This window comes from Bos taurus, chromosome 15, assembly GCF_002263795.3.
Source record: "Bos taurus isolate L1 Dominette 01449 registration number 42190680 breed Hereford chromosome 15, ARS-UCD2.0, whole genome shotgun sequence".
Lineage (NCBI taxonomy): Eukaryota > Metazoa > Chordata > Mammalia > Artiodactyla > Bovidae > Bos > Bos taurus.
In genome coordinates this window covers 25,617,292-25,631,863 of record NC_037342.1, presented here as the reverse complement: position 1 = coordinate 25,631,863, position 14,572 = coordinate 25,617,292, and positions in this window count along the sequence as shown.

Sequence of the window (14,572 nt, the reverse complement as noted above, 5' to 3'; positions counted from 1 at the left end):
TCATGCCTTGATTTATGCCTTTTCTGTTTAGTCTTCTCCAACACTGATCATGCTCAGACACACAGGTAGAATACAAAAACTCTAACATAATCTTGTGATATTGGGGGAAGATGGACCCTTGAGAATTATCTGGGTCAATTTCACACTCAGTGCCCAAGTCTGCTTTTCAATGTCGCCTTCAAATGATTGCCCAGCCTTGGTTTGAAATTCCTCCTGTATTAGGGAAATCATTACTTTTCCAGGAAATCTACAATGTTGAAACACTTATAATTGCCCCCAAATATGTTTCTAAGTAATTTTCTCATATTGGTACTACTTCTATCTTTCCTCAAAGAACCACTCAGAATAAGCTACAACTCCTTCTTCACTTATATATCTGAAAGTGGTTTTCTTTCTTTAAAAGAAAAAAACCCTACTTCTATACTGTGTATATTTTCCTGTGTCTTTAAATATTCTTAGAAAATATGATTCTTAAAGCTTCCTATTATTCCATTGTAGTTAGGTACTATAATTTATTTAACTATTCTCTTATTGTTAATATTCAGATGGTTTCCAGTTTTGGGTTGTTATATATAACATGCAGTGAACATCACATAAATCTTTGTCTGTATTTCAATTATTTCCTTGGGTAGATTATTAGAAGTGGTATTACTGAGTCAAAGGGTGATGTTTAGCTTGTATTTTATTAGAGAGTAGAGTTATTATTATGTGAAGAGATCTGGGTATCACTCTGTGCTGTGAATCTAGAATGCTAAGATGAAATTTTTGAGTGGTTTGTGGAAGATGCGGACCCTCGCTAAAATATCGTAGATCACTCTGTCTTTGAAGAAGTAGCTTTGGTGACCAGAAGTGTATCTTGTCCTGTGTTGATATGAAAGTACATGGCTGATGCTTTAGCAAAAGTTTCAAGTCATGTTTTTTGGATGAGGGCAAATAAATCTGCAGGTGAGACCCTTAGCAAGTTGAAAGCAGCACAGGCAGATGGAGTCATGTCAGCATCACTTTTGGGAAGGCACCCACATTCTGGAGACCAAAATCAAGCTGTCCATAGTGATGCATGGAGCAGCTGTCCCATGGCCCAGTTGAAATACTGAAAAAGTCAGGGATTTTGCACATTCAGAAAAAAGGATAGCTGAAGAGTTAAAATTAGATAAAGGGATAAATTCTTCCTGAAAGGAAATCTGAACTGGAGAGAAGTTTTATACTTCTACTATACAGTTGGAATGATGAAGAGAAACAATAAAGTCTTGGCATTTATTTCTGACTTTTGTTTTAAGAAGACAGATGAAACAATACATGTTGAGATATAAAAAGTTAACTTGGGATGCTGTGTGGTATTGAAGAAGAGTATCAACATTAGCCAACATCCATTGGATCATAGAAAAAGCAAGAGAGTTCCAGAAAAACATCTGCTTCTGCTTCATTGACTACACAAAAGTCTTTGACTGTGTGGATCACAACAAGCTGTGAGAAATTCTTAAAGAGATGGGAATACCAGACCACCTTACCTGCCTCCTGAGAAACCTGTATGCAGGTCAAGAAGCAACAGTTAGAGCCAGACATGGAACAATGGACTGGTTACAAATTGGGAAAGGAGTATGTCAAGGTTGTATATTGTCATTCTGCTTATTTAAGTTATATGCAGAGTACATCGTGTGAAATGCTGGGCTGGATGAAGCACAAGCTGAAATCAAGATTGCTGGGAGAAATAGCAATAACTTCAGATACGCAGATGACACCACCCTTATGGCAGAAAGCAAAGTGGAACTAAAGAGTCTCTTGATGAAAGTGAAAGAGGAGAGTGAAAAAACTGGCTTAAAACTTAACATTCAAAAAACTAAGATCATGGCATCTGGTTCCACCACTTCATTGCAAATAGATGGGGGAAAAAAATCACTGCAGATGGTGACTGAAGCCATGAAATTAAAAGACGCTTGCTCCTTGAAAGAAAAGCTATGACAAACCTAAAAAGCATATTAAAAAGCAGAGACATTACTTTGCCAACAAAGGTCTGTCTAGTCAAAGCTATGGTATTTCCAGTGGTCATATATGGATGTGAGAGTTGGACCATAAAGAAGTCTGAACGCTGAAGGATTGATGCTTTTGAACTGTGGTGCTGGAGAAGAACCTTGAGAGTCCTTTGGACTGCAAGGAGAACCAACCAGTCCATTCTAAAGAAAATCAATCCTGAATATTCATTAGAAGGCCTGATGCTGAAGCTGAAGTTCTAATACTTTGACCATCTGATGCAAAGAGGTGACTCATTAGAAAAGACCCTGATACCAGGCAAGATTGAAGGCAGGAGGAGAAGGGGATGACAGAGGATGGGGTGGTTGGACGGCATCACTGGATTCAATGGACATGAGTTTGTGTAAGCTCCAGGAGATGGTGAAGGACAGGGAAGCCTGGCATGCTGCAGTCCATGGGGTTGCAAAGAGTTGGACACCACTGAGTGACTGAACAACATCAACATTAGCACCAGAGGGAACTAGAATTAACTCTGGCCTTTCCCACAACTAGCCAAGTAACCATGGATAAGTTAATTTCCCTCTTGAGCCTTGGGTTCCTCATCTAGAATATGGAAATTAGGATTCTTACTTCATAGGCCTGCTGGGAAGGTTACATAAAATTACATGCAAATAATAGTTTAGTAGCTTCCGGAGAGAAGGTGCCTGGTTAGTGTTCTCTGTTGCTGCCATTTCTGCTGTGAGCTGGAAGCTACGAGCCCACGCATACCATGGAGAGTTTCAATATCATTCAGACTACAGAAAGTGTGAACCAAGACCAAAAGTGAAGACAATGTTGATTTATCTCACTGATGTGGCCCTTTGACCACATTGCCAATTTGCTATCTTCCTCTAGTTCTTAAAGGAGCCATGCACAGATTCTGAAAGTTTTAGAAGATGGGTTATTAGAGTTGCTATTGGACCATTAGTCCTGGGAATGGGGTGGGCGCTGAGGAAGGGGTGATACTCTCCTACTGGAGGTGAGGACTGTTCAGGGACCAAAAGAGAAAACAGAAATGACCTTCTCTTGAAGAGAGGTACCAGACCCCAAAATAAGATGAAGTAGGGCTGCCTGATCAAAAGTCACAGTTGTGACAACTGCAGATGTCGAGAGGCTAGACAGTAGGCAGCCTGGGCTCTTTACCTTTAAAACGGCCATTGTCTGGACCATCTCATTCCCCTGCAACTGACCTCAGCTCCACTTTCCCTGTGGGGCCTGCCTCTCACTATCTGAGGAGCTCCTGACATCAGACCCACTATTAGATTCTGGTCTTTTCCTTGAGCTCAGCCTTGGTTTCTGCTCTGTTGACTTACCTCTCTCTATTCACAAACATGTGCAGGCCTCTGGCCTGCTTCACCTTTTATCCAATCCTGATCCGGACAACTATCGTCCTAAGACTCTCCCCCCATGCCCAAGCTTGGCTGCACTGTGTCCCCTGCTTCTTTCCGAGCCAGTGCTTGTTCATAGTCTTTCATGTGGCTCCTGCTTTCATATTATATGCTCCCCTTTCATGAACTTGACACCACATCCCTCTGGAACCATGCTGAGAGATAACACAAGGGTCACTGCTAAGGGCAACAATGAATCATCCCTCTTCTTCAGCAATCTTGCAGTGTCCGTGGACTGAACTCCATCTGTCCACTGGGAGAAGTCAATGGAGGTCACTGCCCAAGACATTAAGGTTCAGTCTTTTGTCTGCCTTCTGGATGGCTCCAGAGTTTCATATTTCTGATGAGATCTGTTGAAGATTTAGGGAAGGAAAGACCCTAGTGATTCAAGCCAGCATGCCTGGATTCCTCTAGAAACAGCAGAAAACCCCTTTAGGAGCTGTTTGTTATTTATTAGATTGATGACAGTCCATTCCAGGAGAGATGGTCGCCAAAGATGCTGGAGCAATGGTAGCCCAGCAAAGACAAGAGCAAGAAACAGGAAATGGAATCAGCATACCTAAGCCCAGGCAGGCAGAACCAGCTCCTCACTTGCCAACTGTACAACCTGGCAAGTCATCAAACCTCCTGAGCCTTCGCTGCTTCATCTGCAAAATGAGGATGAAAGGAAGACCTTTCTGATGGTGTTGGTTTGAAGATCAAATAAAATAATAAATGTGAAAGCATATTGTGAAATGTCAGGTGCTTTTTAATGTTAGTTATTAATAGTAATATGTATTTTTATTAGCCTATGATTCCTCAGGATGCTCTAGCAACAAAGAACAGAAAAAAAAAAGGACCCAGACTGGCTTAACAACAGGGAAATTTATTATCTCCTATAACAGGAGATTCAAAGGTAGATCAAGCTTCAGGGTGTGTGGGCTCAAGGTCTCAGCAGTGTCTTCAGCACCTAGGTTCTATTTGTCTCTTCTGCCATCCTGGATGTCAGCTTGATCTGTAGCCTGGTCTAAAATGGCTTAGCAGATACAGGCATCACCTACAGAGACAATGCTATTCAGAGACTCTCTCTCCCTGTGGCTCTCTCTTGGGAGAGAGGGGAAGTTTATCCCAAGCCCTCCAGCACCTTCCTCTCATATTTCTATAAAAATTGGTTCATAGATCCATTCCTACAACAATCAAAGGCAGGGGACCCTTGGGCCAGTCAGGTTCATGGGTTTGCAGGCGGGATGGTGTGGGACATGGGTGCTCTAGCAGGAAGAACACTGGAGTGATGAATGCTGGGTAGATACCATAGCATCTAGTACCGATAATTATCATTATTGTCATTAGACTGTATGCTTTGAAGGTAGGGACTGTTTCTGTGTGGCCTTATATATCCCCAGTGCCTCTTATAGCAGTGGTTCCCAACCTTTCTGGTATGAGGGACTGGTTTTAATGAAGACAATTTTTCCATGGACTGTGGTGGGGGACGGTTTGGGGATGATTCTCATAAGAAGTGTGCAACCTAGTCCCTCACATTCGCAGTTCATAGTAGGGTTCGCCATGATTGATGCTGAGAACCTAATGCCGCCACTGATCTGACGGGAGGTAGGGCTCAGGTGGTAATGCAAGCAACGGGGAGCAACTGTAAATGCAGATGACGGTTTGCTCACTCGCCAGCCACTCACCTCCTGCTCTGCAGCCCTGTTCTGTGACCTGGGGATTGGGGACCCCAGTCTGACAGTACCTGGGACGTTGTAGATGCTGCTAAAATATTTGTTGAATGAAATAGATGGCAGGAAAAGCGAGATAGGATGGGACACCAGCACTTGGGTGGACGTGCTCACTATGTAACAGACACTGCTTGCTGAGTGTCGGGGCTGTGTTCTCACTTACTCTCATGCTTCCTGCATGGGATACAACTTCTTCTACATCCTACATGCTCCACAAAAATGTGAGTGGATTGCACTTATTTTATGGAAGACGTTATTATTTAATAATGATTGCAGATGCTTCCAGAGTGCTGCTTCTATTCCAGATGTTGGGATAAGGAAGCACTTTATATGTATTTGCTCCTGTGAGTTAGGTACTACAACAATTCCCACTTTACAGCTGGAACAACTGAGACACGGAAGCCTTGCTTTGAGTATGTAGGTGGTTCATAGGTGGTGAACCAGCTCAGGGGGACTCAGGGTACCTGCTCTTAACAGAGTACGCAGCAAAGCTACTCCTTCAAGCTGCTTCTGATAGACCCCATAGCTCACTTAGTGGATGGAGGAGACCATGGTGGGGGAGGAAAATTCCTGGGTGGGTCAGGAGCCCCCTGTGATCCTTCTTCTGATCACAGAGTCAGGTCACTCCCATGTCCACCTCCCTCCCCTGGGAGCATTGTTTTTTCTGGAGAAGACCACCATACATCACTGTTTATCAGTGAGCAAGCACCCCAGCAAGCCCATTCCTCCCATTTGTCAGGAAGGGGGACTATTTATGGGGCTGCTACTCTGCAGAGCTAGGAAGGAGTCAGGCTGCATTAGTGGGGGCATTGCTGCTGCCACCAGCCAGGCCAAGCTGGGTTGACTTGTCCATTCATTGGCAGGACTGGCTGCTTCCTGGAGGCAACTCCCTCTCAGAAGGAGCTTCCTGTACACTGGAAAATAATGGAGGAGAACTGGCTTCTTGTGAGCTTCTGGTTCCATGTTCCTGTCTTGGTCACAAAAAGTATATCTATGAAACCATAATAATAATCACTTACTGAACATTTATTATGCACCAGACACTATTCTACTCTTGAAGCACTTTGCATGTATTAAATCACTTATTCCTCAAAGCAAGAACCTCCTTTTGTGTCCACTATGCAGATGAGGAAACTGAGGCACAGAGTAGTTGAGACACTGGGAAGTGGCCAGGTTGGGTTCCAAACTCATTGCCAATGCTTCCCAAGCCCTTGCTGCATGCCAGACCCCTCCTCAGGGCCTTACGTGCTCCTTCTGGTTGATTCTGCCCAGCAGCTACGATAGAAACTATTCCTGATCAAGGGAACCAAGGTGAGGGGTTAGGTAACTTGCCCAAGGTCACAAAGTAGCAAGATGAGCTGGGATGCCAATCTAGGCAGTCTGCCTAGGTCCGCAACTGGCTGACACTAAGCTTCCAATTCTCTTTTGCAAGAAATAAGGGCAGTTTATCATCAGAAACAGTTCAGTCCAGCTTGTTTCTTGTATTAACTCCCTGCCGTCCTTCCAGTTCTTTCCTTTGGGAAGCTCTTCCTCAGGCCCAGGAATCCCACACGTGATCTAAGACTAGATGCTGGTTGGCCCTGGATCCTCTAAGCCCGAGTTGTAGAGATCCTCAGGTTCCTGTGACTAGAAGGGGCTCCCTGAGGTCACTGTGCTGTCTTCCGGCCCAGGCAGGGCTGCTCCAACTCAGTCTTTCTGTTCTGTGATGTCTTTGTCCTGATTTTTCAAGCGGGGAGTGAATATCCCCGATGTGAAGATACAGAGGTCTGGCCTGAACCTGCACTCAGAGGGCCCTTGCTCTGACAGTGACCTAAGCCCCTGGAAGGCCAAGGTGACAAAGAGATACTGTCTGGAGAACCAGCCAAAGTAACCCACAGCACCCTGCCAGCCCCGCCCCTGCACAACAGCTTGAAAACAATTTGTCCGGCCTGTGAGTAATGTCTAGTCACTAAATGCTAATTAATTTGCTGTTGCATTTGAGTTAATTTATGGGGTGTTCTCTTCACCAAGTAAATTTTAATTAAGAAGAGTAAAACAAATGACAAAGTAATTTCCCCCAAAAATTAATTTTCAAATAAACACAAGCCATTGTTTTCCTTTGTATCAATGATGAAAGTTAAAATGAAGCCTCCATAGCCGCCCGCCCCCCTACCCCACCTCTCTGGCTTTTAAGGATGAAGTTTGAACTTAAGCCAGGTGCTGGGTGGAGGGCAAATTAGCAGTTAGGCAGGGCCAAATGAACTGGGCAGAGAGCCTGGGAGAAACTGGGTAACAGGCCTCCGAGAAATGCACTGGTGTTAACTCCCTGGTGTTGATGGTGTAGAATTTTCATCTAACACTGCACCTTTTAGGAGCTGAGACGGGAAAAGCTTATTGTACGTGCTTCTTGTAGAAACACTAAATGAGGAAGCAGGAGGTGAAGGCATTTTTATTATTTTTTTTAATTCATCAAATTGCATAACCAAATAGTGGTGCTTCCCAGGTGGTGCTAGTGGTAGAGAACCCTCCTGCCAGTGCAGGAGAGGTAAAAGAATCCATTTGATCCCTGGGTTGGGGATCCCCTGGAGGGAGGGTATGGCAACCCACTCCAATATTCTTGCCAGGAGCATCCCATGGACAGAGGGGCCTGGCAGGCTGCATAAAAGAGTCAGACATCACCCAAGCGACTTAGCATGCATGCACGTATAATCAAATAAGTAAAGGAGAGAAGAAGTCGGAAAGCATCTACTTGCAAACTTGCCCAGGCACCGCCCTGGGAAACTTTACAGAGCTTCTCTCAGCTCGCCTAACAGTTTCAGAAGAGGGTGTTTCCTATCAGCTGCCATATTAGAGGCGAGGAAACTGAAGGCTTTAAGGCCACATGACCAGTGGGTCAGATTTAAAACCTGCTTTGCGGCCTCCAAGCTTTCCACATCATCCTGCTGTCTCTTTGATTACATGTGTCACAAAGTGATTTTTGAAATCAATTTGCAAGGCTGCGCTGGGTCTGCTGCCCAGAGCGTGATGCTGCTGCCGTTCTATGTCTGGCTCGATGGAGACTTGGGAATTGGGGTGATGACGGTGGGGGTCTGTGGCTGGTGGAGCAGATCTGGTCGAGGGGGATACCCACCCCAGAGGAGCCTCGGAGATCAGAGGACCATGGCGGAGTGCAGGGTGGAGGTAGGGACAGACTGAGCGGACCTCGGAGCGGGGTTTCTCTCATGCTGTCCCCTGCCCTCCCCACCCCTCCAACTCTCCCTGTAGCCTCTGGTTCCTGAATCAATACCGAACCTTCTCACTGGAAAGAGTGAAAGCATGAAATCCAGTCTCAGGGCGGGTGGGCAGAGGTGAGGGCTGCCAGCCTGGGGAGGAGAGTCCCTGCCGTGGTCACCGGAGGAACACGCTAACTTTAGGGTCTCTGGCTTTCGAGAATCCTGCTTGTCCTGCCGCAGTCACCGGGGGCTCCTATGAAAGTATGGATTTGTCTGGGTTTCTCTGTTTAATCCCAAATCTGTCAGGCCTTGTTAAATTTGATGGGGCCTGAAAGGTCTGGTGTTAAGCAAATACTCGGTGACCAGAGTCTTTGATGAGAATCAAACTGCAGCTTAATCCTGAGGTAATGGCTTTGCCCGTAATCCCAGGAGGCTGGGGATAAGTGAGGGGGAGGCAGAATCCAGGAGGCCGCCTGGAGCTGAGCGTGGAGTGAACGGGGACGGAAGAAGGAGGGAGGAGAGGTCAGCCGCCCCTGCAGCTGGGAGTCCCCAGTGAACCCAGCGTCCCATCCCTTGGAGTTGGAGGACGTCCAAACAGCCACCTAGGGGACGCCTCCCCCTAGAATGAGGGTGAGGCAGAGAGAGCCCCCTGTTTATGCAGATGGCTTTGGACAAAGATAAAAACTAAAAGGAAACCAGGAGAAAAAGGGATTAAACTACTTCAAGATCCTCAAGTGGGCAGGCCCTGAGGATTCCCCTGCCTGGTCTGGGCAGAGTTGTCCAAGTAGAGGGGTTGCCTGAGGGACCCCCGCCTCCTCCTTGCAGGAGGCCAGGCTCTGCAGGCAGCAGATTGGGGGAGAGCAAGGACCCCCATCACTACCAGACTGGGATGCAGGGGCCCAAGTGGCAGCACTTCAAGTCCTCTTGCTGGCCAGGGTGCTGGATGCCCTGAGCTGGGCACAGCGGGATGGGGGACTGGGAGACATGGTTGGGGACAATCAGGAGGCAAGTGCCAGGCGGTGGCCACATTCTGCCACCTTCTGTACAAACCAGAGTTGATCACACCGCCTCCAGCTGCTCTGAAGAGGGCCGCTGTGCTGCTCAAGGTACCTGATTAAACATTCATGGGGAAAAAATAAATAAAATAAACATTCTGCAAAGAGATGCTTAAGCAATCAGGCGCTTCAGGGGGTGGGTTCCCACAGCTCTGTAACCACAAGCCCTGGGGGTAATCGGCATTTAATGTCTCCAGCAGCTCCTGGGTTCCACACCCAGGGGCTGTTGCCTTGGCGTCCCTCCCCAGAGGCCCCGGCCCTCCCGGGGAGGCTGGGAATCTCAGAGCCGTTTACCTCAGCTGTTTCTCTTTCTCTCCTTCTCACTTTGCTGTATTGCGTTAAATACCACCTGTGCGGGAGGGAGGGAGGAACCAGCTCTCTCAGGGAAGGAGGTGGGGATGGAGAGTCGCCCTGAGGGATAAGTCAGACTCTCCTGCAAGGTGTGAGCTTCCTGAAGCCTGTGTGGCCTCTGAGATGGTGGGTCAGGCTGCCCAGTCCTTCCTTTTGTCACTGAGGAAGTGCTTATGGAACTACGAGAAGGTGTGTGTGCGTGCGTGTGTGTGTGTGTGTGTGTCTTGCTTTCTCAGAACTGGCAAGTTCCCAGAGGGGTATTAATAAGAAAGCAGACAATGAGGCTGGGTGAGAGTAGGCACTTAACAAGTGACAGATGCTGTTCCAGATGCTTTAGTGCACTGTTTGATTTAACTTTCATAACCGCTCAGTGAGGAAGATGCTGTCGGCCCATTTAACAGATGTAAACAGGCCCCGAGAAGTCATTGGCTCAAGTTATACAGAGCAGGGATTTGAACCCAGATACCTAGACTTAAGGCTCACGCTTTACCACAGCTGCTCTAGATAACTAACAATATCAAACGTGCTTTGGCGAGGGAGGCCTTCCAGAGGGGGTGAGTCCTCTGGTGTCCTCAGAGTCTTAGCTGAGTCCTCCAAAGCACTGGATTTGTTAAACTCAATAGCAAGGTGGTTGGTGGGGGGCGGGGGAGCGGGGAGTGGGGAGCACACTCCCAGAGAAATGCACACAATTTGAATCGCAGGCACCCTCTAGTGTCCAGGTGAGACTGTCCCAGGACTCGCTTCCTCTCCTAAGCACACTGCCTGCAGAAATAAACATGTAGTAACAGCATCTGAGGTCGGGGGTGGGTGGCAGCCAGGGGCTCCTCTGGGTGCTGCGGGCTACTTGGGCGTCTCAGGAGGAGGAACGCTGACACCCAGGCAACTGAACGCATGTTGGACTAATACTCTGGTTAAAGGAGTGAAGTGAGTGTAGGGGCTCATCTTCTGGCGCTTTCCATCCTTCTGGCAGCAAAAACAAGCTCTACAGACCAGAAGAGTTTTCTTGGCATATTAAAGTAATTCACTGTGCATCTGTAGTCAAGTACACACCCACACCCTCTTATTCATATGGTGTCTCTTTTAATTGGCTTTCTCCATAGCTAATTACTTGTCAGGTAAAGGGTTACTCATTGCACAGAGGACATCTGTCCATTAAGACATGGGCAAGGCCAGGGCCACAACTTTGTGGGGAAGCCATCATTCGGAGTGCAGGCCATAGGGCCACGTGGGGTCTTGAAGTGGACTCCAGAAAGGGGTAACCTTGGAGATAATCAAGACATAATGGAGGGAGGGGGCCAAAAGGCCAAAGATCTGTGTTCAATTCCTCATCCTTCCATCCAGCCAGCCTTCCTGAGTCTGTCACTTTGCCAGGAGCTGGATTCACCACCATTCAGGATGGCATCAGTGTGATATGTCCCAAGATGGGACTTGTGGGATCCGAAGGTCCCAAACACCCAGCTTCTGAGGAGAAGCTGGACTTCTTGTCATCCCTGAATGCTCCTTGGCACTCCATGCAGGGCACTGGAAATGAACTGCTCTGGTGGAGACCGTGGGTATAGATGCTTACAGCTCAGAGTCCCATCTCTTGATTTTGCAGAGAAAGGAAAAGGAGGCCAGAGAGGGCAACTAAACTACTTGATGGCACACAGCAAAGTCTGGACCTGCACTCAGCTCTCTAGACCCTGAGTGCATGGTTGTTTTCACACTGCTTTTCCAGTTACGGGGGCTGGATGCACCCTTGATGACAGACAGGAGACAGTTGTTCAGCAGCTGACCTAGGAAGGGGTGCATTTTATTCTGGACGGTGCTCTCCCCAGCTCTCTTCTTTTGCATTAAGAAAAACAATTATTGCATATTTTAATGCATATATATGGAATCTAGAAAAATAGTACAGATGAACCTATTTGCAGGGCAGGAATAGAGATACAGACATAGAAAACAGACTTGTGGACACAGTAGGGAGAGTTCAGTTCAGCCGCTCAGTCATGTCTGACTCTTTGCGACCCCACGGACTGCAGCACACCGGGCCTCCCTGTCCATCACCAATTCTCAGAGTTTACCCAAACTCATGTTCACTGAGTCAGTGATGCCATCCAATCATCTCATCCTCTGTCGTCCCCTTCTCCTCCCGCCTTCAATCTTTCCCAGCATCAGTCTTTTCAAATGAGTCAGCTCTTTGCATCAGGTGGCCGAAGTATTGGAGTTTCAGCTTCAACATCAGTCCTTCCAATGAATATTCAGGACTGATTTCCTTTAGGATAGACTGGTTGGATCTCCTTGAAGTCCAGGGGACTCTCAAGAGTCTTCCCCAACACCACAGTTCAAAAGCATCAATTCTTCCTTTATTTTCAGTGAGAGAGGGTGGGACCAATTGAGAGAGTAGCACTGAAACATCTGCATATGTACATTAGACAGCTAACGGGGAGCTGCTGTATAACACAGGGAGTTCAACCCAGTGCTCCATGATGACCTAGAGGGGTGGGATGAAGGGGGAGTGGGGAGGGAGGTTCGAGAGTCAGGGGATGTATGTATACTGAGAGTTTATTCATGTTGTTGAATGGTAGAAACCGATATAACGTAAAGCAATTATCCTGCAATTAAAAATAAATAAATTTTTAAAAAAGAAATGCTTTCTTTAGGAAGTGGGAATCTCGGGGCGAGGTAAGGTTGCCGTGGACTTCACTTTCTGTATCTGTCCGGCGGAGTCCATTGAGAGAGACAGGCCTCTCAGAGGTGAGTGAAGAGCGTTGCCCTGCTGTCAGTGAGGATGGGGGCTGAGCCGCTGATCGATGGCTTCTGCAGGTGACATCCTGGTGAGGCGGCGAGCGGAGGCCGGGGCTTGAAGTCGCGTGGAGTGGATGCTCTCTGTCTGGCCTGCACATGCACACACGCGTTAGAGGAGGGACACAGCCCTAGGGACAGTGGCCGTGGTCTGCTGCTTCTCTGGGAGGAGTGCTATTACATGTTTTGCTAAGGATTTCCCGGCCTCCTCAGGCATTTGGTACCAGCTCCCGTCCCGGGAGATTTGTGCCCAGGCTGAACCCCCTCCATCTCCTGGGGTGAGTTTAGTAACAGACCTCAGAGGTGCTTTCAGTGGTGCTTCTTGGGGTTTAGTGGAAAGTTCATGAATGAATTAAAATGCTAGGTTTGCCTTTTACTAGTCATAAGAACTTAATATCTCTGAGCCTCAGATTTCCCATCTGTATGAGACTGTTGTGGGTGATCCCATGATACAGACCATAACAAGGTATTAAATGGTGGTCCCCCTATTCCTAAACTAGTTCCAGATTAGCCTGGAGCCCTCCCAATAAAGGGTCCTTATGAGCATTTGCAAAGAAAAAAAGGCAAGAGGCTGAAAAATATGTGTTAACTCTAAATCATCATTCACAAGTCTGTAGTATTTACTAGACAAAAAGGATGATTTCCATAGGCAATGGATCTTTGCTACGGGCAAACTCTTATCTGTGTAACACAGCTTTTATGTTAGATTCTGAGGAAGCAGCTATTTTCACTTTTGGATGAAGAATGGAAGCAACCAGAATCCTTGACTTCTGCCCCGTCCAGACAGGGCCTTTTGTTACTGCTGCTTAGTCATTTCAGTTGTGTCCGACTCTTTGAGACCCAATGGACTATAGCCCTCCAGGCTCCTCTGTCCATGGGATTTCTCAGGCAAGAATATTGGAGTGGGTTGCCGTTTCCTTCTCCAGGAGATCTTCCCAACCCAGGGATCGAATTCAAGTCTCCTGCATTGGTAGGTGGATTCTTTATCACTGAGCCACCTGGGAAGCCCCTTTGGGGACATTAGAGATGCCCTTAACACAAATTTGACATAAAGGATGCCATGGTTTCACCAGCTGTGAAACCCTGTGAGAGTTACCTGAACTGTCTGTGCCTCAAGTTCTAACAGGGACAATACAATCCCTATAATCTGGACCAGAACTAACTGGGTTAGTACACGGGAGCCACTGGAACTCAGTGGGTGCTCACAAAATGTTAGCAGCTATTATTGTTACTTGGCTTTGGTATCAGAACTCAGTGTCAGGTCCCAGCCCTGCCACTAATTGGATGTGGTGAATTGGGTTGTTGTTCTGTCTCCCTAAGCCTCAGTTTCTCATCCGCTGAATGGTCATACTCATGGGACTGTCTTACGGGCTGGTAGGAGGATTAGATGAGATCTGATGGACCCGAAGTATATGGAACAGTGTCTGGAACATGGCAAACACTCAGCAAAATTGCTATTTTGTGTAATATTATGCAGGGATCCCTGCACTGCCCGCTAGGACCCTCTCCGTGGCCCACTGCCTCCTGGTATTCACTCCCAGACACAGTGGTACATGCCTGGGAGAGTGGGATCAGTGAAGTCTTCAAAACCTGGAGGTCGCCCATTCTTTTTTAAAAATATATCTTACTGAAATATAGTTGGTTAATAATTTCTCCTGTGCATCAAAGTGATTCAGTTATACACATATATATACATATATATATAAATATATATTTTTCATTTTCTTTCACACTGTGGCTTATCACAGGATAGTGAATATAGCTCTCTGTGCTATCCAGTAGGACCTTGTCTATCCTTTCTATATGTAATAGTTTGCATTTGCTAACCCCAAACTCCCAGCCCATCTCTCCCCCACCTCCCCAGACCTATTCTGATTTGCAAGCCTGCTTTAAGTAACACAACTGCCTTACAGGTATGGAGCGCTTCCTATTGTTTCAAACATATTTTTCAAAGATAGAAATGAATCACATTCAAATAATTCCCTGTCTTGAACCTCTGTTGGTCCTCACAAAAATTCTAGAAGATAGGGTGTATATTATTAATCTATTCTTTTTTTTTTTTTTAATAGATAAGGATCCCTGGAGAA